We start from the raw sequence: 23,292 nt of genomic DNA, 5'->3' as shown, positions 1-23,292 counted from the left end.
GTATCTTCTAGTAGTGGGAGAGATGAAGAGCGTTTGTAGTTCTACACACTCACTCTCTCAAAGTCACTCTTTCTCACTTGCTCTGTCTCACTCACTCACTCTCTCGCCTACATAACTTTTTATATTGTAAAGTGTAAATAAAAAGGCATTTATCTATCTCTCTCTCTCTCTCATTTTCCCTCTCTTACATCCAGTAATTCTCTCATCCTCTCTCACAAACACAATTATTCTCATAAAATACTCGGCTGAAGCTTGTAATACACATACAGCCGATAACAGGTACAGTCTCTGCCAAAATACCATCGTTGCCTTTATCTGTCATAGATCATTGTTCAGATTGGAAATCTTGGTACAGATTGTGGAGGCTGTGAGCGCGATTGATTAATTGATTGCATTTGTCTGAGAATTCATTCATCCTGGCAGATGCATGAATTGTCTAGATTTCTTTGAAGAATCTCAGGAATTCATATTTTATTGGTTTTAGTTGTTGAAAATACCACGAAATCCTATATAAATACTGATGAGTGATTTGCCTGAAGCTAAAATAAATCAAGGCAGTAATTTTTCTCAACTCGATATTGTAAGATAGGGTATCTTATCACAGTATATAAGATTGAGTATATATCACCAAATTGGGTAAGATAAAAGTATATATCAAAAGATTGGGTATATATCACAGTATATAATATTGGGTGTTTTTCACAGTATAAGATAGATAGATTTTATTTTACAATTGTTACTAGGCTTGTCGCCTATGGTAACATGGTTACAAAATTACAGTTTTACAAACCATCTTAAATGATAACACAGCTACATAACATGATTTTATTACATTCTCATAGTATGGCATAGTATGGAAACGGAAAGGATAAGGCAAGCGGAGTGAGCCTGACAGGCTGGACAGCTGGATTCACTCATTATCAGACAAAAGTTATCATTAGGTATATTGAACAGAGTTGAGTAGCAAAAGTAACAAAGTTTTCAAGCTTAGCTGTAGTGAAATTTTAATAGTAGAGTATAAGATTTACATGGTAAAGTGTTTTTACACAATTATTGTCATAGAGATAGCGAAATAAAAATGTTCCTTTGCTGTTTTCTAGCTTTTATCATTATTGTCTTTGGTATTGGTCTTCTTGGAACACGTTAAATCCATTAATTTCTTGTGTTTACCCTATCATGTCTTTATTTCAGTCAAGTATCTTTCAAAGTAGTCTTGGAAAATGGCATCTATTTTCGGTTTCAGATTTCAAACCTCTTCATATTTTCAGATTCTTCATTTTCCATGAAGAAATAACGGTGTAGCTTTGAAGCAAAGTGGAAATGTAGTTTTATAAAACGGTAATGTACAGTGAATATTTGAAATTAGTGTTGTTTTTCAGTAAAGTGATGAAGAAAATTTTGAACTCAGATTTTTAATTTAGTCAAGGAGGCATGCAAACGTTGAATAGTTAGCTAGTGCAAATGTAGCGACGGCCTTGAGTTGTAATTAGTGGTAAGCAACTGACTGATAGTAGAAATAGAATTATGAGCTATCAACAATCAACGAAGATTGATTATTACTAGCATTCGAACTCAGCAGAGAAAAGGCGGTTTCTGTTAATTCTGTTGCATAATGTTCATTCCTTCTTTTATTAAATGTTGCTCGGTTTAAACAACTTTTTACAAAATGGCATGAGTATAAATTGACAAAGTTTCACTTTGACAATTATTGCTATCTTAAAAAATCCCAAGATTCGAAATCTTAATGGTTTTAGTTGTTGAAAATTCCATAACAAACAATATAAATCAACGAGAGTGATTAGGCTAATGACTGAGCAAAAATAAAAGAAACAAACAAATGGTCATAAAGTAATATTGCTACTGTTAAGAAAATAAATTAATTTTTATAGTCTATTGAAAAGATAAGGATAAGATCTCATATAATACTGTTGGAAATATAATCGTGGATGAGTAATACTACAGTACAAAGCTCAAAAAAATCTATATGGTTCAAACCAAGGAGTACTGGTAGACATTGTTTCTCTTTTCTGTGGTTCAAACTCACAAAACTTGGGATACAAACCAATCCTAGCCTATCTATTCGAGAATAGCTACAATATTTAATTTCATGATAAAGTTGATTGCCTCATTAATAGAAGAATATGTATAAAGGTGCGTACAGATTTACGCGCCGCGAACATGAGCAATTCAATTTTAATCAGCTGATGCCAAGCTTTTTATATCTGTATCTTACCGTTTCTGAAAAATATAGTCAGCTGATTAAAAGTGAATTGCTCATGTTCGCGGCGCGTATGTATATCTGTACGTACCTTAAGATTAACTAACTCACAATTCTCACAGAAGAATAAATATTTCTTTTGCTATGTGCAATTCTCTAGTATTTTATAGTAAGCAGGCACGGAATTTTCTTATGAAAAATTCACAGTCAAGTTGCAAACGTACATTTCCAATCAGGGAAGAGACGGATTTCATAAAATAGGCCGATTTCATATTATATGATAAGAGTACATTCAGTTAAAAACAATAAATTATTTCTACTACCAAATCAATCTTATCATTAAATCGATCGAACTCTTTATCAAAAATAAAATTTTGTAAATCTGTGTCTAGAATCAACTCACTATGTTATAACGAGAGCAGCATAAACCTGGTCCCCGACTTTCTCAAATTCGGAAAAAATTAGACCATATTTTTGTACCACCAAGAAAAATTGTTGTACCCCTCCCATTTTGAAAAAAATGCATTTGAAAAGTCGGGTTGCAGGTTTATGCCTATCCCCGACTTGCTCAGATTTGAACGAAAATCATACTATCGTGTTCTCTGATTTTTGTACCATTTTGTACCACCAAAAAAAATTTGTACCGCCCCCCATTTTGGGGTACAAGCAATTGAAAAGTCGGGGGCGGGACCCCGACTTTGGCAAAAAGCAATATACCAGTATTATTGCTGTCGCGTTAAGCCGCGAGAATAACAAGAGCTTATATAAAATGAGCCTCATTCCAGTGTGATCATCAACGTTATAAATCACCTCTATTTGTTCTAAATTATTCTAGTATCAATATAAATACAAATAATAAATATATTTTTCACATAATTATCTATTTTTTGTGGCACGTGCTGAAAATCTACCAGCTTCATACGATCCTTCCAAAAAGGGTACAAAGATAAACTTGCGACACGTTCAGCTTAATGAATTCAAAATAAAATTGATTGATTGGTCCCTTGAGACCGCGTCTCAGTTCGTTGACTTGGCAGCCAATTGCATCACTCAGCGTCAACCAATGACAGAGTGGCGACTCAGTTTCGGTGGAAATGGGCCGATTTAGCACAGTTCACGGTGCCTGCTGCCATTATTAGCGTTGAGATCATTCCCATTGACCTAATTCGAGGCCGACCAAGTTTTGTACGCGAAACTGTAAATAATCGACTGCCTACCATACACTGGGTTTGAGTTTTTGGCCAGCCGCCAAATTACTTCTTTATCACCCAGATAGCGTGCGATTAATTACTGGCGAATTTTCTTATTCAAGTTCAAATTAACGATAAGGACTAATTACGTCATAGCTGATGCATTGTATTATACTACAAAGACATATAGTACAGTATTAAACGGGAGGTGTTCATAATATTATTATGAAACAAGTAGAGGGTTTGGCGCATCGATCTGATCATTTTAAAGCATTTGAAATATTTTTTTATAATTGAAAAAACACAGTTTTATTTTTACGCACATCTAAAATATTTGGATGTGTCAAGAATAAAACTTTTTCAATTATTTATTGGATAGAGCGAAAAATACAATAGTCGGAAAAGAAACACAGGCTAATGTCTAAAACTTCTTCAATTTCCTAATTTTGTCTCAAATTTAATTTAATTATGGGAAAATTCCACAATATCAATTGCAATTCCACAAACTTAATCAAATTTTGATGAGATTATCTGAATCATCATTAAAAGAGATGAACAATATTACGGACAAGTGGCAACATAAATAACATAAAATTATCGTTTCATGGTTGCATAGCCTAATATGTAACATTTCATATAAATTTTCATTGGAAATTATTTTACATTCTAAAACACTGATCAAGATAATGTACGTAAAGATTTTTTAATTCAGATTTTTTAGCGATAATTACAAAGTAATTTATATCTTCGTCTGTTGAAACTAATCGGAGATAAATTGAATAATGAATGTATTCAGTACAATATAATTCACTTCAAATTTGAGGCATGAATTGCGTTATCACATCACATGCTTTTCAGTTGCTGGATAAACAATAATGTGCTTCTGTCGAAGAGCCTATATAATAAAGAATGAAGTGATGAACTGATATACATAAAATAGAGATGATAAACACTCCTATTCTTCACAGTAGTACCGTAAAGTATATAAATTTCATCAATATAGTCTTTCTACAGTGGCTATAGGATAGTAAACCTACAAATACAAACTAGCAACACAAACCAATAATTTTCAGCTGAGGTAAAAACATATTTGATAAACTTCCACTCAAGTTCACTTTAGAGTACGAATAAAGCATCCAACGGAAGCTCTAATAATAGATAATTTGTCATAAAATGCCAGCTTCCCCATTAATTCAATGAATGCAAGAACTGGAACATAATTGAGGACTGAGAACGTTGCCAAGTCATGACGTAGACTCTATTACCGAGTTATTACCCACTTCAACTTGATTGAATTTAGTTTGATGCAACTCTTGGGATCGTGTCGTTGACGTTGCGACAAGATGTGCTAAATTCAAATGAGGTAGAATTGACATCTAATTAAATCTTCTTGATTGTTGTATGCCCAAAATAATGAAAAAAACATCGTAGACTGGAAAATGATTTGGATTTTTTGTGCTGATCGAAGTACAATGACGGTTCAATCACTGAAACTTAATTCTTGTTCCTATAATATTATAGGAACAATCAATTAACTGATTAATTAATTATACCCCTAGGAACATTTAATTATACCTCTGAATCATTCAGGGGTTAAGCAAACTTTGAGTATCTTTTTATTGAAATTGGAGAAAATTAGTTCTCTTGTATGATATTGAAAAATATATTATCCCTTGTAGACCATAAAACTTCAATCACAAATCAAAAAGATGAACAAGAAAGATATTAATTCCGAGCAAAATACTATATGCAGTAGCGAGGTTTACTGTAGTGATGTGAATTATTTTGATTGAGAACACTTGAAATTGGGAACGTGTATACTCGTAAATGGATCCATATTGATAAAAATATCGGTGTAGAACTAGTTTCTCGTTATTTTGATACCTGAGAGGTCGTAAAAGCAACAACTCATGAGCTACTAGGCTTGTCAGTGAGTAGAAAACTCTTCAATTCACTAGTATGTGAGATACCACCTAGAAATAGTAACAAGTAAAATGAATTATGTGAAGTAATCGCCCTAAAAATAAACACTATCCACCTTGCAACATTGCAGTGCACTCTATGCAGAAAAAGTTGTTCTGAATAACCTATAATTTAGTTGGTCAACCACTATTATAACGTGATGACCTTGCTAAGGATCTCATCTTTATTGAATAATCACGTCAAACTAGTTTTGATATCATTTAATAATTTACAATATTGGAGTATTCCAGTTTCCTAACAATTTTGATCATGATTACGGTATCACAGCTATCGATGTTCAATAAAACCAACATTTTATAATATATTTGTTCTTATAGCGTGAATTGGACTGACATCATCACAGCTATAAACTTGGATATCAATAAAACTTGTACCTATTTGAATTTCCAACTAAATCTTTGAGTCACGATATCTTGGGTGAAATAGTATATTTCTTCATTATTTATTCAATCATTGTCGAATAGTCAGATACTTCCAATGAGGTTGCAGCCGGCTCTACCCCGAACCTGTTTTTCAGAATTAAATGATCAGTGTCGACCTGGTAACTTTATTCCACACTGTTTTGCAGAAAAGCAGATGAATGAGAACTGGAATGATGAATTTCTACATCCTTGAAAAATGGTTTAGATTTTTTCAAAAATTGTTCTATCATCTGTGGAGCTCTCAATCACGTTTTCAATATCATAACCCCATTTTGGCCAGAACATAGTCAGTAGCAAAAATTTAGACCCAGTCAAGTTTGAGAACTACATTTTTCATTCACAATGATATGTATGAAGAAATAAATACATTCCGTAGATTGTAATAGTAGGAAAGGAAATGTATCAAATATAGGAAAGTGATCATCTAGTCGTGAAATGTGGGGAAAAAAGCTTCAATCTTCAACATATTATTTTCTACCTTTATAGTCGTTGATAGCACAGAGAAGAGGAGTTCTCCTACTTTGTGTTGATAGTCAGTCATATTTGTATAAACTCATCTATTTTACTATTCATGACGAAATGCGAGTTGATAATTCGTTTTTGAACTATTATGATGACACGACAGTCTAATATTTTGAATAATAGTTATTAGAAACTAGTACTCACGTGGAGCGCTTTAAGATTTTTAAAGTCGAAAGTGCTCCACGTGAGTACTAGTTTTTAATAACTATTATTCAAAATCAAAATATTAGACTGTAGTGTTGTCATAATAGTTCAAAAACAAATTCAATAAACTATTATTTACGTGAATAAACATCTATATACGTGAGAGAACTTTTCCGAACTCTCTGTTCAATTTAGGTCTAAATTCAATAGTATTCTTAACAAGAGTCATACCTAGACCTACTAGTACACTATAGAACTATAGTATACTTATACCATACATCAGTCTTGTATTCAGTATCATAGGATACTCAGATATGTTCCAATGAATTACACCATAGCCACCTCTAATAAATACCTCAAGTTCAAATTCAAATTTATTTCCACAAAGTTGGAACATACATTCAACCATAAAACACAAATGCAAATCACCACAATCAATTCAAATACATAACATTCCTTACTGAAAAATAATAAATTTAACAAAAATAGCATTAATACTTCTATTCCTAACTAATAAGAGTTATAATGCAACAATCAAACTGAATGGATTGAGGATTATCATTACACTATTATTCAACACTTCAAATAGCATAAGCTTGGTGGAAATCTACAGGCATGAGTGAGAACTTGTCCGTCAGTAGGAGTAGCGCCCCAATACTAAGAGAGGAAAAAAATGAATAAAGAATAAAAATAAAATAAATGCTGCACTCGAGGATTTCTAAACTTATGTAATTCTAATCATAAGCATCCTTCAACAATATGTGAAAAAAATATTTTGCAGGAGACCTTGCAAATTGGAAGCTATATTATTTTGATATCAAAATAATATTCTTGGATTATCCAGTTTTTTATTTTCAATGTAATATACTTCGTTATTATTTGTTGATTTATGAGATCGTTTGGGATACTATTTATTATTCTTGGTGCAATATAAATCAGTTGTTTTCGAATTAGAGTGAGTTTTGAAACATAGCATTCAAATTTATGTTCATTATATCTTGTTTTATGTGTTTCGCTATTGATTTTTTCAAAGTTGTTGTTACATCTATTGAAATATTTGAGGATGTTAAGCATATACAGTTGGCGGATAGTCATGACTTTCAGATCACTGAATGCACTCATTGAAGGGTATAATATTGGTCTATTTAAAATTGTCTTGACAATCATTTTCTGTACAATAAATAGTGTAGAGAAGTGTATTAATACCTGTATTAGAGGTGGCTATGGTCACACTCCCTGTCTCTCTACAACTCGACTGCCGAGCAAGATTATTTTTCATAGATTGAAAGCAGAAATATAGGAATAGGAAACCTTTGCACTTGAATTATTACCAAGGCATTATTCAAAAGACACAGATGACCCAGAGTGCAAACAGCGGACGTTTAGTCCGAGCGGTTACACTCCTGATTTGCATGAAAGAAAAAAAACAGTTGCAGCGGTGTGAAGAGGGGGTCAGGTTATAGTTGACCGGGAAGGGGCAAGCAGAGTGTTCTCGGTTTGTGAAGAAAGGAACGTGGTTATGAATAAAAATGACACTTAATATTTTTCACCTCACAGTGACAGTCAGTAGTAGGACTACTATAGTGAGGTCCACGTTTCAATGGCAGTGGAGAGAGGAGAACCGCGTTGCCGATTCTCTGCCTTGCCACTATGATAGCTGATACCGGTATATATGATGTAATGGGGTTAATTATAAGTTATTTGGGTTATCTTACGTATGGTATACAGCTACATTACAATATAGACTGTGTCTATTCTTGGTTAAAATTATCAATTAATTATATTTATTCGTGAGGGAAATATATTTTACAGTGGAAAAATAATAAATTCTCATAATTGAGATTGAATATTTTGTTAATAAATTATATTTCTACATTGTTAAAAAACGATCAGGCAACGTCGGGAAGCTAGAAAAGTATAGCGCCACCTGCTTTGTTAAATTATTGACAAGGATAGCAACACCATTGTTAATTAGATACTGCTATTATAAATTAGACCTCACTACAGTCCCGAACCAAATGTAGCCTACTAAGCAAGGCAATTTGTGGTCATTTTCGGTACACAACCGTGGAAAATTTCTTAATTTCTTCGTTAGATATAGTGTGATGAGAGACGCAATTATAAGACGAAATTTCAGGCAAATACATCAAAAACAAGATGACCGGCAAAATTATTCATAGGGAATTTTAGTCATTATTGAAAAAATCGGGATGGAGGACATCATTAGCAGAATTTTTATATAGATTGCTAATCAGTTATAGTGAAAGATATAGGATTTATTCTACCACCAGAATGTTTAAGTTAACAAAACTATGATATTCAAGGGACTCATCTTGTTCGAAGTAATCTTCTAGTATAACCTCAGAATCTTCTTGTTTAAGAACCTCAGAATCATGACAATTACTTCACTGTATGCTTCTGAATGCCTGAATTACACAAAGGAAAATGTAAACAGTTTTCCAATCAATAGGCTAGTAATGTTCACAACCATTATACTAGACAGGCTACAGCACTCAGAATGACTCAATGTAACTACCACATTATGTTGAGTTTGGAAAAAAATGTAAAATAAGTTACCAGTTGATATGAAAGAGCTTAAGATTTGACAGTTGAAAATTTGTGTGAAAAATATTTTTATTGACTGCTGTCCTTACAGTATAAATGACTTGATGTAATGTATAAATAATGTGATGTAATTTGTTATTTTTATGTCCTGTTATATGTTGATGTTAGATTTGTTTTAATTGACTGCTATCCTTACAGTTAAAAATGCTTAATAATGTGGTGTAATTTTATGAACTGTGATTTATTGTTGAATTTCTGATTGCTTGTATATTTTTTGACGATGTCTTGCACTATTGTTTTTTATGTTTTGACAGACAATAAACGAATCTTGAATCTTGAACTAAAAAAAAACACATGATTCATGAAGTTTTCAGAAACATAATATTACATTCCTCCCTGTAAATTTCTTTGCTGTGAACCGACCTAATACTATTGGCACAGTGCTGTGGGGCTCCACACTTCACAATTGTTTTCAATTTAGTCTGAATTAATCTAGTTGAGAAACAGCAGCAGGCAATGTGCACAAGCTGGTTCAAATAATTATGCCAAACAGAAAAGAACATTTACAATTTTGGGGAGGAAGCCGGTGGATAATAATTATTTGGTAGATGCGAGTTGATTGTATTTCCGCTGTTGTTGGTTGGGGTGCCGGCTAACTACCCCCCGCCACCACCGGAACATAACACACCACCCTGGATGAGAGTCGACAACCTTTGACACAATTTGAAGAGCGGAAGGGGCGATCTAATTTTTTCATCTAGCAAATTCGCATTTCAATAGCGAAGGCAATTGAATAATAAATTCATTAAAATAGGATGACAATTGAATTGCTTGGTTTCATCTTTCAATTCGGTAAATAGAGTAATATATGCCTAATTGAGACATTTTTTAATGATAATGACTATCACTCGTGACACACACACACACATTTATAGTTAAGACAGTATCAAGGGAAAAAATAATATTCTATACTAATATTCAAAAACTCCCAACAAACAATACACCTTCAAAGAAATTTAATGACTATCTAATCAGTCAATTTCTGAGTCAGTCTGATTTTTCTAGATTACTGGTTAATTCAAACTGTTTTATCGAATATCATTCTTGAAAACGTTATTCTGATATTCTAATGTTTTACGTAATTTGAATGATTGTTGAAATAATGTTTTACGTAATTTGGATTATTGTTGAAAGAATATTTTAAATTGTTGAATGTTTTACGTAATTTTGATTATTGTTGAAAGAACTGTATCAGAGATGGATTGATAATCTTGCAGAGATGTAGACGTTTGCAATAAGAAAAGATTGAGTTTGAATTTCAAGAATGTGAAGGAAATTCACATCAAAACTATTTCTATCACATGATCTGTTGAAGCCTTTCAAGGTTTCTGAGCATTCTCACGGTTTCACACAGATCTCAACCACCACTCTAACATGACACCAACATATAATTGATCCAAAAACTTGTAAGAAGATTGAGAATAACATGAATTCGAAACATCCAATCTTAAAATGATGTAATGTTCTAATCTATAATCAAACAAATCTTTATCTCATAAAAACATACTCTTGAAAACTGAACAGTGTGATTGTGATATAATCATCAGTTTTGAAATTTTTAGATAAGTTTTGAGATAATCAAAGAATTACACTTGATGTGGTTGTTTCTCTGCTATAAGAAGCATGAGTAATAAGTATTTAAATTATTGTTGATAGCATTTTAGAAGAATTTTACTACTTGTGGATGCCCGAATAAAGCCTTGCGCACACCACTATGATTCGATACGGTGACGGCGAAGATTTCAAACAATTCATCAGACAATATATTTAGTTTGGAAATAAAATTATAAATCTAAGTACCCTCTGTTTCAAATATTGCTTACTTACGACACTTATGTTTCGGCTATGATGCCATTATCAAATATTTATAATGGCATCATAGCCAAAACATGTTGTAAGTAATTAAAAAAAACACACAAATTTTTTTGGACTCAGGGGACCTTGAAACGTATAGAAATTGAGAAATTGGGGTACAGTACCTTAATTTTTTTCGGAAAGCAATACTTTCCTTACCTATGGTAATAGGGCAAGGAAAGTAAAAAGGGTAGGTACTTAGATTTATATTTTTATTTTTATTCAAGAGTAGCCCTAACGAAAAAAGACAATACATTCAATTTATTTTTATCAATTTCAATTATTTCCAGCATTTGATGAAACAGCATGATCACAGTAAAACATAACGAAATTTAACAATAATTATCAAATTTACAATAGTTTGTAAATTTATTTCAGATATCGACTTTGACCAGAGAGTATAGAATGTAATTACATTCTTACTGTCTGGCTGTTACAGCATCACATATAGCAAAAACTACTACGTAGTCTACATGTGACCTACATTTCTCATTTTCTAAATTGGAGAAAAAACTATGAACTTCATAACTGTGAGATGGTGAAACAAAAATAGTACTCAGACAGTCATACAGTGAGAATCTTGACTGCGTCTAATTACGTATAAAAATAACAAGGACAGTCGTAGTAACATGGTGACCCTAAAACTCACAAAAAAGTTGGAGCTGTATTTTGTGTACATAAGGAACGTACTTGATATGAAGAAAATAAGAAGTACAGAGTAGGAGGGGAAGAAAGAAGAGGGAATAAAAGAGGATAGGTAGGCATGTCTACTCCATAAAACGAGAAAGAAAAAAGTAGCATCCCATGAAGAAGAGAGGAGGAAAAAGGAAGAAAAAGGAAAATAAAAAGCAAGAAAGGAAGAGAGAAGAAAAAGGAAAATAGACGGAGTAAGGATAACAAAGTGGAAACAGAGAAGACGAAGTCAACGAAGAAACGGAGAGAAACGATAGAGGAGAAGCAAAGAAACATTCAAGAAGGAGAGAAAAAGGACAATAGAATGCTGGAGGGGGGAGAAGAACAAAGTGGAGAAGGAAGAAGTGGTACTCTCCCACCACTAATAAGCCCAAGGGTGGCTGAACAAGAGGTCTGTGGCTTTCGTCTCATACAGAAGAGTTGGAGAAATCAGAAAGGATATACAAAGAGATGTTTATTTCTTTTTTCAGCATACCTTGACAGCTCAAGCCATAGGGTCACAGCTATTCATCAGGTTCTCATCTCAGAACATAAATTCCTCTACAGTCTGTGTAGTCCACAATAAGCAAAATGAAAATTATAATACAAATTATAACAAATGGATTACAAAGGATAGTATAAAGCTAAAAGAGTATAGCCTAAAAGACTTGTATCAGTTGTCTCTGAAATAAAACATTCCGAAGCGATTGATTTTTAAAATTAGATTTATTTGTCTGTTTTCTGATCCTGATTTCTTAGGTTAGGGTGCTTTTTGGCTATTGAGATATCAATTTATCATATTTCTACACAAGGTCTACCAATATAAAAAACTGGTTCATCAGTCAAATGATTCAACACTTACAAAACACGTACTAAGATAGCGTTTCACAGTATTTTACCAAATATGTATCTCATTAACCACCACGATCAAACTTCCAACAATTGGAATAATCAGTCAACAATTTATATAGAAACAAACAATTTGTAAATTAGAAAACAAAGATATTATGGAGAGATTTCACAACATCACCATCAATTCTACTAATTTTATCAATTTGTAAATCAATTATAGATATTGGTTTTTAAAACAAGAATCATAAAAAAATAATAGTGCGGGAGCCCGATGGCATAGAACATATACACAACACAATACTGAAACCATTTTTTATTTTTATTCATCCATAATTTTTCAGTGGCAGAGGAGAAAAGAGATTACAATTCGGAAGAACGAAAAGGATACATAGTAGAGCAAGAATGTCTGGGTTGATCTTAATTCTCAGAGAAGAGAACCCCCATTCCATCCACAATCTCGGATTCCAGAGTAAAGATAGGCTTCTTCTATAATAAGTACTGCATTCTACGGCATTGGAATCTAACCCCGACAGCTGTATACAATTCGGAATACTTTGAGCCCTATTATTACTGCTGAGCTTCCCTTACAGCCGAAATTACGGCCCCTTTGAATTTGGAAACTTCTAAGATGTGCACAGAAGAGAGGAAGTAATGTCAATAGTTATTCAGTTTGGGAAATCTTAAAATTTCTACAGAAATATTTTTGGAAGACTTCGGCTTTTTGTTCAAAATAGGCTACCAGCAAAACGATTATTATAGATTTCCATCTGAAGAGAATAGCTTATTGTATCCATAAATAAATAGCTAAGATGTATGTAAACTATAAGTCACGCTCGAGTTCCGTAGCTGACTTTTAAAAATATATGACACTATGAATCAAAACATTAGATTGGAAAAGGAATTGATTGATAATTCTATTTAATAAATTCAAAAATTTGGGAAGGAACATAAAGTTGAATCATTACTTTTTCTCTACTAGTTTTACAAGTTGGTCAAGAATAGATTTGTAGTGACACCATTAAGAAACCCAAAAGTATGATAAATCCATTAAAAATCCATAATATATTATAATAATCCATAATACATCTATATTTAATTTCACAGTAAGTATAAAAGAGCAGAGCCTAAGGAAGAATCTGAATTTTAGAATAAAAAAAAAATTAGCGCAATTAATCACATTCCACTTCTATAAATAATTATTCTAAAATATCGAATTATTAGTCCTTATACTGAATGAATTTATTTTGATATATTTACTGGCAGATCACTGGATACTAATCCATTGGATTTAGCTGGCAATTTCAATAAATTGAAGCTTAGGAAGAGATTGTAGGATGTATTTAATAACAATGAAATTATAAATATTATAAAAAATACATTATACGTAGGATTGATCAACAACTATCAATTTCCAAGTACAGAAATTGTTTTGGGAATGAGTTATTACTTTTTTTGTTCGGAAAGATCATTAGTTACCATCTTATGTCTTATGACACTAAATAAAATAAGTTTATGACAATCCACTTGACCGCACTCAATGGAAACCTGAGAAGAGTTTGAGAAGATCAAGCAATGACAGTTTTAAACAGCAATTTATTCTTAACCAACTTGAAATTATTAGACTACGTGTCATGAATTTAATACGCGGCTCAAGGATGCTGTAGTTAACAATGGATTAATTGAGAGAATTTTATGCGCTTAGGCCTCAATCATGTGATACAGCACCAACAGTATCAATTTCTTCCTCTAATATTATTACCACAACGTAGACTAACCTTGATGTTCCATTTCAAAGTGAGACCAAAAATTGAGAAAGTTTCCGAAAAGGATCGCCGCGCCTGACAAGTTCTTATTTTAAAATAATCATTGATTCCGTGAACGCCAAATTCTAATAATGAATGTGACTGAGTAGTAGTTCAGGAGAGATCTTGTGAAATATGTACTATTTCACCTCAGTACTTAATTGTAATTAACCAAACTTCAACTGTTTTATCATTATCTATAAAACTATAACACTGGCATATGCGGCAATAATAATGGTATTCATCTTGTATTTGATTACATTTTACATTAATCGACTACTCACACTATAGGGTACTCTCCAAAATCATTAGATAACAATGAAAAATACATTTTACTAGATGCCAAAAACATCTTTACTAGCGAGTGATATTGGTAACAAACCAGTTTCCCAAATGTTTCTAATAAACAAGTGATATTAACAATATCAGGTCATTTTTTCAGCATGTACATCACAATTGTAGTTTTTTTGACTGACAGCTGAGCCTGTGCAGCCATACTTGTACTTTTGTGACCAAAATGATTTCGAAAAAACAGGAAAACCACACTGTTGAATTCTTATACCCTCTTCTCAGCATCCCTTTCTTAGCATGCGTTGAGAGGTCCAATGAATGGATCAGCCAAATCTCAACATTTTTTGACGGAGATCTGGCAATGGATAAACTCCTCTGTATCATCTAATCACGTCCGAATAAATTCTAAATTCAAGTCAGTCTAATTTCAAATTGATTAAGTTAATAATTAACACTATCCATGCAATGCTGCAAAATAAAATTTAGTCATCAGATAAGATTAACGAACGCGCAACTCACTTTTTAAAAAGATATATTTTTATGAATAGAACACGTACATAACGGAAGCATGACTATTTGTAACGGAATGACGCGAAAAATAATCTTACAGAGGTCTAAATACTAGTACAAAGTGCTTACTCTACAGTTCCTAAATCTATTGTCTTATGTTTAATATATAACTATCGACACTACATTGGGTTTGTATTTTATCGAACAGTAGAGTATTACATTCAAATGATGAAAGAAGCTGCTGATCTATACACAGATACAAAACAGTGTTTCAATGTAGCCTTTGAAGAAGGAAGATCAGTCTTAATTTATCCCCCTACTTTCAGACACAGGTCTATTATAGGAACCGGATACCATTGAGTCTATAGCACACACTCATTGAAGCTAAAAATGGATTGAGAAATAGAGAACAGTCTAGATGCAGGCTTTGCACTTAACGTTATCCCTCTGCTCATATCATTGAGGTTCTGTGAATGTTACAACTCAATTCGTAACCTATTTCTGAGACTAAAGAAGGGGTTTTCACCAATTCTTTTTGATAGGATTAGCTGCTTCAAGCTGCTTGCATTCTAATTAATCAATCGTAATTTGAAGCATTATCATCAGTTGTTAGGTACTTGCTTGTAAATCCGCCCTATTTGATAATAGAAAATATATTTGGATAACTTAATAATAATAATTTCTGTTATGATTCTAATTTAAGAAGATAAAAATATAAAATTTATTACAGCCTATCATTGAATCTTTAATATTTTTATTCAATATTTCGTTTTTATTCTAAATGGAAGATGTTTAGTACTTCGTTTAATGTGAAAAGTACCAAATTCAATGAGAAACTGAAGATCCCTGAGGAAGGAGCCCTTAGCCCTTAATTTGTACAATCCATCTGGGCTATTTCTCAAAGGACAAGTAGTAAGTAACAAAAACGTTATCTCAGTAAGTATTGATGAATTCAATAAATTTTATGAAACTATTCAGTGGATGAAATTGAAGGTAACTCCACTATTAATTCATCTCGAATTAATCGTAATTCATTACCAAGGAAACAAAAATATAAACATTTTGAACCACTATCAGAAATAAGAAATATAAAGAAGGACAAAAATGAGAACGAAAGGAATAAGAAGAGGAAAATGGAGGGGAAGAAGATACAGAATTTTAGAAAAAGAAAATAAGAATATAGAAGAAAAAGGAGGAAGATGCAAAAAAATACAATATAGAATACAGAGTGAAAGGAGCAGGACAGAGAACAAAGTCTGAGAAAGGAAATGGAATAGTACTCTTTCAATAGGTTCTCTGTATAGAAGGATCTCTTTAGTACGGTACTTCTGCCTTGTTCAACCCAAGGTCACGATTTCTAGTCTGAGGCTTCTATCTTCATTATCTCATTCATGGTTCACGATTCTATTCTGCTGTAGCTAGGGAAAAATGTTTAGTTCCACTTTTGTCAAAACATAACCAGAAGTGACTGATGAAAATCATTGAAAATCTCCAGTTTTTTATGATAAAAAGGTTTTATTTACAGTAAGAAGTTTATTGGATTTTGTCTCATCATAGTTTAAAAAATTAATCAGTCACAGCCCACAAAGTTCAAAAGTTCAAATTATCACTATTAATACCTATAATTTTATTAGTGAAAATTAATAAAGAATATTAAAATTTCTGTGAAAGACTACTATGCAACGCCGACATGAGTGAATTGAAAGGAATTCGCTGATGCACAGAAAATCAAATGCATGATGAAACGAATAAAATACTTTTGAGTGAAATGATTCATGGAAATTTTAATTTAAAACTTCTCACCTAGGTCGCACTTCAGGTGAATACTATTACATGAGCATAACGTTCTTAAAGATAATGCGAGCCATCTTGTGAAACCTCTTTTTATGTCACTGTGATAAGAACGTTGAAACACGCTTCACATTTTACTGCTTACATAGAGCCACGTAATATCAATAAAGTTTAACTATTTTTATCCTGATGAACGAAACCAAATAAACGGTTGAACGTGGAAAGCCATAGAGTAAAGACATTTAATTCGATTATTTGTCTCTGATAAAGTTTAGTACACAAGTAGGCCTATGCTTATTGGATTCTTTATATGTAATAGGCCTCTACCATAATTGAAGAATACCTACCTACAATAATTTCAGAGGGAAAAGAAAAAAATAAGAAGGAACAATTTTAAAACTATCAAAAGTAAAAGTTCGTAAAATACACCCATTTAAGATCATAATACATTTAGTTTTCTCAAAACAGAAAACAATGACATTGCAGAATATGAGGCAGTTTCTTTCCTTGGAAAACATTGTTCTCAGTTCGCCGCAGTTAGGCCTGTATTCTCTACAAATTTCCATCAAGCAATTTCATCATAAACAAATAATTGATTTGACACAGCAAATACTTACTGACCAAAAAGTTATTCTATAGAAAACATTAATTTCCAAACATAAATGTTCTTCTAGATTTATCTCAATTAGGGCCAAGCTACATGAAGCGGTGATTCAGGCGTTTTTAGACAGGCCGGCACCGGCAGGGCAAGAAGCTTTCCGATTGGCTGATTGGGTTGGCGTACGGGAATCAGCTGATAATGAGCCAATCGGGGAGCTTCCTGCCCTGTCGACTCGTTTGAAAATACAGTATTATTCATTAGTGAATATTTTGCATTTAAATGGTTGGAAAGCAAGCCCTCTTCCCGTACATAGTACATACAACATAACAGTTGAAATTACATGATTGCAATACTGTAGTGGGTAGGCCTACAGCATCTACGATACCGGTACGGTAAGTTACATCTTTTTCAGGCCCGGCCCCAGGGGTGGGCGGACCGGGCGGCCGCACAGGGCGGCAGGTTTTGGGGGCGGCAAATTTAAAGGAACGGAAAATTTAAAAATACAAATAAATAATAAATTCATAATTTCAAATGTGAATGGTAAAATTATATAAGAAGTTTTTCAACCTCGAGCTAATGAAGACTTTTCTAAGATCAACAATGTCCCAGGAACGTCTGAGTGGTCTAGCGAACATAAAATAGTTCAGTCCCCAGATCTTGAAGAATTGGTGAAGGAATTGCAAAGGTCAGACGAGTTCTACTTAATTAAACAGGTGTGTTAAACAAACTTTTAGAAATTGTAGTTTATTTATTTTATTTATTTATTTATTGTATGAAATACTATAATTTATCCTTCTAATTACTTAGCAAGTTAAGTAGGCCTAATACTATGTTGCAGTGTACGTCTTAAGGCTGTGCAAAGGCTAAAAATAAACTTTCTTGTACTGGTGATATTTTTCAAAGTTTTTCGATTTGTACTGGTATATATCAAAATGAAAAAGTTTTCTTAGGAAAACATTCTCTTCCAATCATTACTTTTTGAGATATGAACGCCTAAAGTTTAAATTTTTGGGACAGGACATTTCAAATTCAGTAAGAGATAAATTCTTCATGGTATTGTTGATTGAATAAAACAAGAAAATTTTGAAACATTTTCTGAAAATATCAATTTTTGAAAAAGTTATTCAATTTACAAAAAAAACTCAACTATTTTTGGTCATTCTTAGTGAATTGAAAAACTTTCTCAAAAATTGATATTTTCAGAAAATTTCTGTATATTGAATCAAAAATACCATGAAGAATTTATCCTTTGAATTTTATGGATTCATCTCGTACCGAATTTGAAATGTTAAATTTTTAATGTTAAATGTTAAATGTTAAAATGAAAATGTTAAAAATTTTAAACTTTAGGCGCTCATGTCTCAGAAAGTAATGATTGAAAAAAGAAAACTTTTTCATTTTGATAGCTTGATCCTTAAGCGATCCTTGATCGTGTCCTCGCGCGCCTCTCCACTAGGAAATACTGAAATGAAGTGCAACTAATGGTTGATTCTCATAGAACATGATCTCATGAGCTTATATCATTGTGCGAAATATCACTGTGAGGACAATATAGATGGTGATGATGGTTGATGCTAAAAATACCCAGAGGGATTTTGAATTTTACATCTAGATTGTAATCGGGATATATTGTTGATCAAATACTAAATATGATCAAAATTGATATTTTTCCTTAAAATATCACTAATATTTGAAAAATCATAGCTCAGTACTCATTGGAAATAGAGAGTTCCGAATGATCTCATTTCATTCAGAATTTTATGATCTTAAATAAAAAAGGCAAGAGCAAATTTTTCTGTCCGATCACTGATTTTGCCGGAAATAGCTGAAAACTGGAAAATGAACCTAAAATACGAACTGTTTGGGCCACTTTGTATTAGCACAAGGGAATTTTACATGAAGAATTTGGTTCTGAACCTCTCTCATGTATCCAAATAAAATATTAAAAAATCAGAACTACGATATAAATTGCAAGCAAACCCCCATTTTTACGTCTATATTGACTGGACTTTACTGTTCCCCAATATTTATAATTGTCAAATATTTGTTTAAATGTCAATAACTAGTGTTAAACATAATTTTTTCAGTGTTTACTGAGACTCTGTGGTGTCGCATCACAGCGGAGACACAATAGTAACGCTGGTTACACACTGGGCGGTTTCTGCCGCGGCGGCGAAACTGCCGTCGCAGCCTCGAAAAAAAGTCAAGCTTACACATTCAGCGGAAAAAATACCGCCAAACATCGAGCGGCAAAATATGATCAGTATGATCATATGATCGTATGATTAGTAGCCAAAATAATTGTTGTAGTTCTTCATCGCAAATGTGTTGTGACTTCACTGTTTCATGAGTGTTCAGTTAATTGTATTTTGCACATTTTCCAAAAGTATATATTATTAAGTGTTTAACTTAGAATGGAAAGGCAACAACTTTTACCACGTTTGTTGTGCCGTCGAAGGAAAAGAAGACAGCAGAGAAATCGCCTTGCTTGGATTCGTTGAAATGAACGTTTTTATTAAATCGACAGCGATATACAACATATTACAGTTTTTTTCTTGTCATCCAGAGTTTCAAAATCCCCCCTAATCTCCATACACACTTCCTTCCACGAATTCCTTGTTGCATCTCGATCCTTAAATATGTCGAGGGTTTTATCCCACAAAACTGGCCTCTGTTCTACAAATGATATTAACAACTCATTGTCTATTAACTTACTCATTTTCTCACACTCGACAACCACAAACACTTAAAACAATAAATAAATGTTATAAACAACTTACAAACTTTACAACAAGACACAAATTAAAAGGCTGATTTTCAAAGACCTCTGACTTGGAGCAACTGGGAAAGACGACTGATCAGCGGCGACGGTACACAACCGCCAAATGTGTTAACGCCCATTTGGTCACGTACGCCACTGCGTAGACAAGAGCAGCAAAACACCGCCAGCCGCAGTGGCAGTGGACGGCTGCACAGCTGCCGCCAACGGCAATATAGCCGCCCAGTGTGTAAGCTTCCATTCAAGTTCCTAGACTACTGCTCGAACGGCGGCGACGGCGAAATTACCGCCCCGGCAGAAACCGCCCAATGTGTAACCAGCGTTAGGCGATCGCTCAAGGAGGGGTGGAACCCGGGATTAACAATTAAAGACGGGATACTTGCGGGGGGGCGGCAGTTGACGATCTCGCCCAGGGCGGCAAAGTCCCTAGGGCCGTGCCTGATCTTTTTCATGGTGTTAACATGTTGCTACCTGTTCTTCAATTGAACAAACATTTTCTATAATAATATTGAAGAGAAATCAGTTTTCCTCCCAACAGGAAATCCATTGACATTTGACAACAAATCAAAATATTCTCTCAATATAGATCTGTAATTTAGATATGTTTCATGATAATGGAAAGTATTGGATATTGTGATTAAAATTAAGATGATTCCATACAGTTTTGCATTGAATGCACGATGCACGTTAAGTTCAGGCCAAATAGAACCAGTTCAATCCATTGAAGCATTGAAGAATGAAGATTATGATTGTAGATTGTAGACCTTGGACTATACAGATATAATCACAAAATGATAGAGATTATATCTTCAAACAATCAATGAAATTTTGTCTTAAAATGAGTGATGAACTTTTTCAAAGGTCCACCAAAAGAAATGAATAGGAGCAACTTACATTGAGCTCACAGCATAGGGGCATCGGCATCTTAACGTTCGAATTCCTTTCTCAACTCCACAACTTACTTATTATTTTGTATCTCACTTTGCACACAATTCAACAACACTGATTCACATCACCCACGAGCTCTCCGCACGTTTCAAATACAATCACATAACAAATTACACCAACAAATACCGTAACAACTATTGAATAAAGCGGTGAAGGAACAAAGTCACACTGCGCTTGTCCGAAATACCGAAACAAACTACTTTGCTGTTGGTTTTCAATGGTTGGTTCTTGGCTGCTGGTGCTGGAACTCAACAGCTAAAAAACTCAGTCCGACTCAGTTTCAAAAGAATACCGACAGATAGGGCGTTCGGTAGAAGACTACAGGAGCTGCTATCTGGCAATGAAATCCAGAAGCATAAGACGATGGTGATGTTGTGGCGCTAATGTTTGAACTCAAGCAGGTATTTAATAAATTTATTCTTCCAAGCATAAAATAAAAAAATGATTGCAAGTGGAACACTTATGACCTCTCAACCCAAGCTGCTACACTATGGTAGGCTAGTTGCGAAAATAATAAGTGTGTATGGCTGTACTAAATACGGTAGTACCGGTATTTATATGTTGTATGATTGTATACCATCTATAGCCTACATATAACATTTCATAATATATAATATGATACCAGTACCAATATTATATTATTATGAGGTACGCGGTACCGATATACAAAGAAAAAGTGTGACATTTGAGATTTCGAATTTAGAAAAATTTAGTTACAATATTTTTTTATCTTATGTAACTTAGACTTCATTTTCCAGTTTCTTGTAACGATGATTACAGTATATTTAGATGGAAAAGTATTGTGTATTGTACCGTACCAGCAGCGTTGAACATAATAACAAGTGAACCAACACCCAAAATATCGGTTTTTTCAAATAGAAGGACAAAAGTGGAAGGCAAATAATAATATTATTTATATTATAATGATTATAAAAATTGAAAATGTTAACCATTATGTTACCTAATAATAATTGAAACTTCAAAACTTGAAGAAACTCTTGAAACCAAACATTTTATAACGACTTCATTCAGATGGTTTCTTCCTAAATTATTGAAATATGAGTTGGAGTTTCCTCATTAATCGCTGCAACTCATCTCAACTAGGATATTGTGTATTTTATTCCGTACCGGTATTCTCTGCTTTTATTCGACTGCAGTTATTGGTCGAGTTCAAGGTTTATCGTTTCTATAGACCTTGGTCGAGTTGTAAAATAAGTTGCCGTAGCTCCCTGAAAAATTTGAAATGAGCCAAAAATTGAAAGCTGATTTACAAAATTTTCCGGGGGAGAGCTCCCCCAACCACCTTACCCACAATACCTCCCGGTGTCACCCGTAGGCCCTGTTGCACAAAAGCCGGTTAAATTTTGATCGTGATTAATTCCACGAGAACAAATCAGGATTGTGATTAATTCAACGAGAGCCAATCAGAGAAGCCGTCTTTTCAAAAAAGTCTTTTCTGATTGGTCTTTTATCGTGAAATTAATCACGGTTAAAATTTGACCGGCTTTTAGCCTATATGTAACCGGGCCTCAAAGCTTAGGTGCATTCTATATAGCCTACGCCAATATTATGTGTATAAATATATTATATATAATTTTTTTCTTGATACGCCACTGCACCCATCTTGTAAATTGTATCTGAATTCAGCTTTCATGAAAATCCTAATTTTAAATTGGATTGAATAAGTTGATATTTTCTGTAATCTAGTTGTGGATTATATAATATGAATTAAAGTGAATTGAATGTACATGTCAGCTTAGAGGCATAGAGAAAGCAAAGTAGGCCCACTGATAACGAATTTCTTTGTGATTTAAAAGGCGATAGGTTTGAGAATAGGGTTAAATAATATAGCCAAAAGGGTGGTGCTTTCTCTATAATGATGATGAGATGAGAATGAAGCTTCAGAGTCTTATCCCAGCTCATTGACCGTCCCTTACAACGTTTCCGTGGTGTAGTGGTTATCACATCTGCCTAACACGCAGAAGGTCCCCAGTTCGATCCTGGGCGGAAACAATTTTTTTTTGACAACGTGTTTTTTTTTACCATTGAATTCTATCCTGGCGGAAACAAAATAGGCTATTTTTGTCA

At 33.4% G+C, this 23,292-nt stretch overlaps 1 protein-coding gene and 1 non-coding gene across 24 annotated transcripts in view; one reads left to right on the top strand and one right to left on the bottom strand.

Moving 5' to 3' along the window:
* The window catches only part of LOC111059276 (coiled-coil domain-containing protein AGAP005037), a 346,739-nt gene extending 325,302 nt beyond the window's left edge, over positions 1 to 21,437 (bottom strand). For 14 of the 23 annotated variants that reach the window (XM_039425100.1, XM_039425101.1, XM_039425103.1 and 11 more), the window contains exon 1: positions 21,151 to 21,434. The gene's annotated coding sequence lies outside the window, so the exon portion shown is untranslated. Of the gene's footprint in view, positions 1 to 21,150 lie in introns of all 23 variants that reach the window. The other 9 variants (XM_039425095.1, XM_039425097.1, XM_039425099.1 and 6 more) reach the window with 5 other exon arrangements.
* Positions 21,438 to 23,144: 1,707 nt separating this feature from the next.
* On the top strand, positions 23,145 to 23,217 carry Trnav-aac. Its single transcript has one exon. It is a non-coding gene; the product is annotated as a tRNA-Val (tRNA).
* Positions 23,218 to 23,292: the final 75 nt, after the last annotated feature.

This window comes from Nilaparvata lugens, chromosome 3 (genome assembly GCF_014356525.2).
Source record: "Nilaparvata lugens isolate BPH chromosome 3, ASM1435652v1, whole genome shotgun sequence".
Classification (NCBI taxonomy): Eukaryota; Metazoa; Arthropoda; class Insecta; order Hemiptera; family Delphacidae; genus Nilaparvata; species Nilaparvata lugens.
Note: the sequence above shows the minus strand (reverse complement) of the source record. Positions and strands in the feature narration are given on the sequence as shown.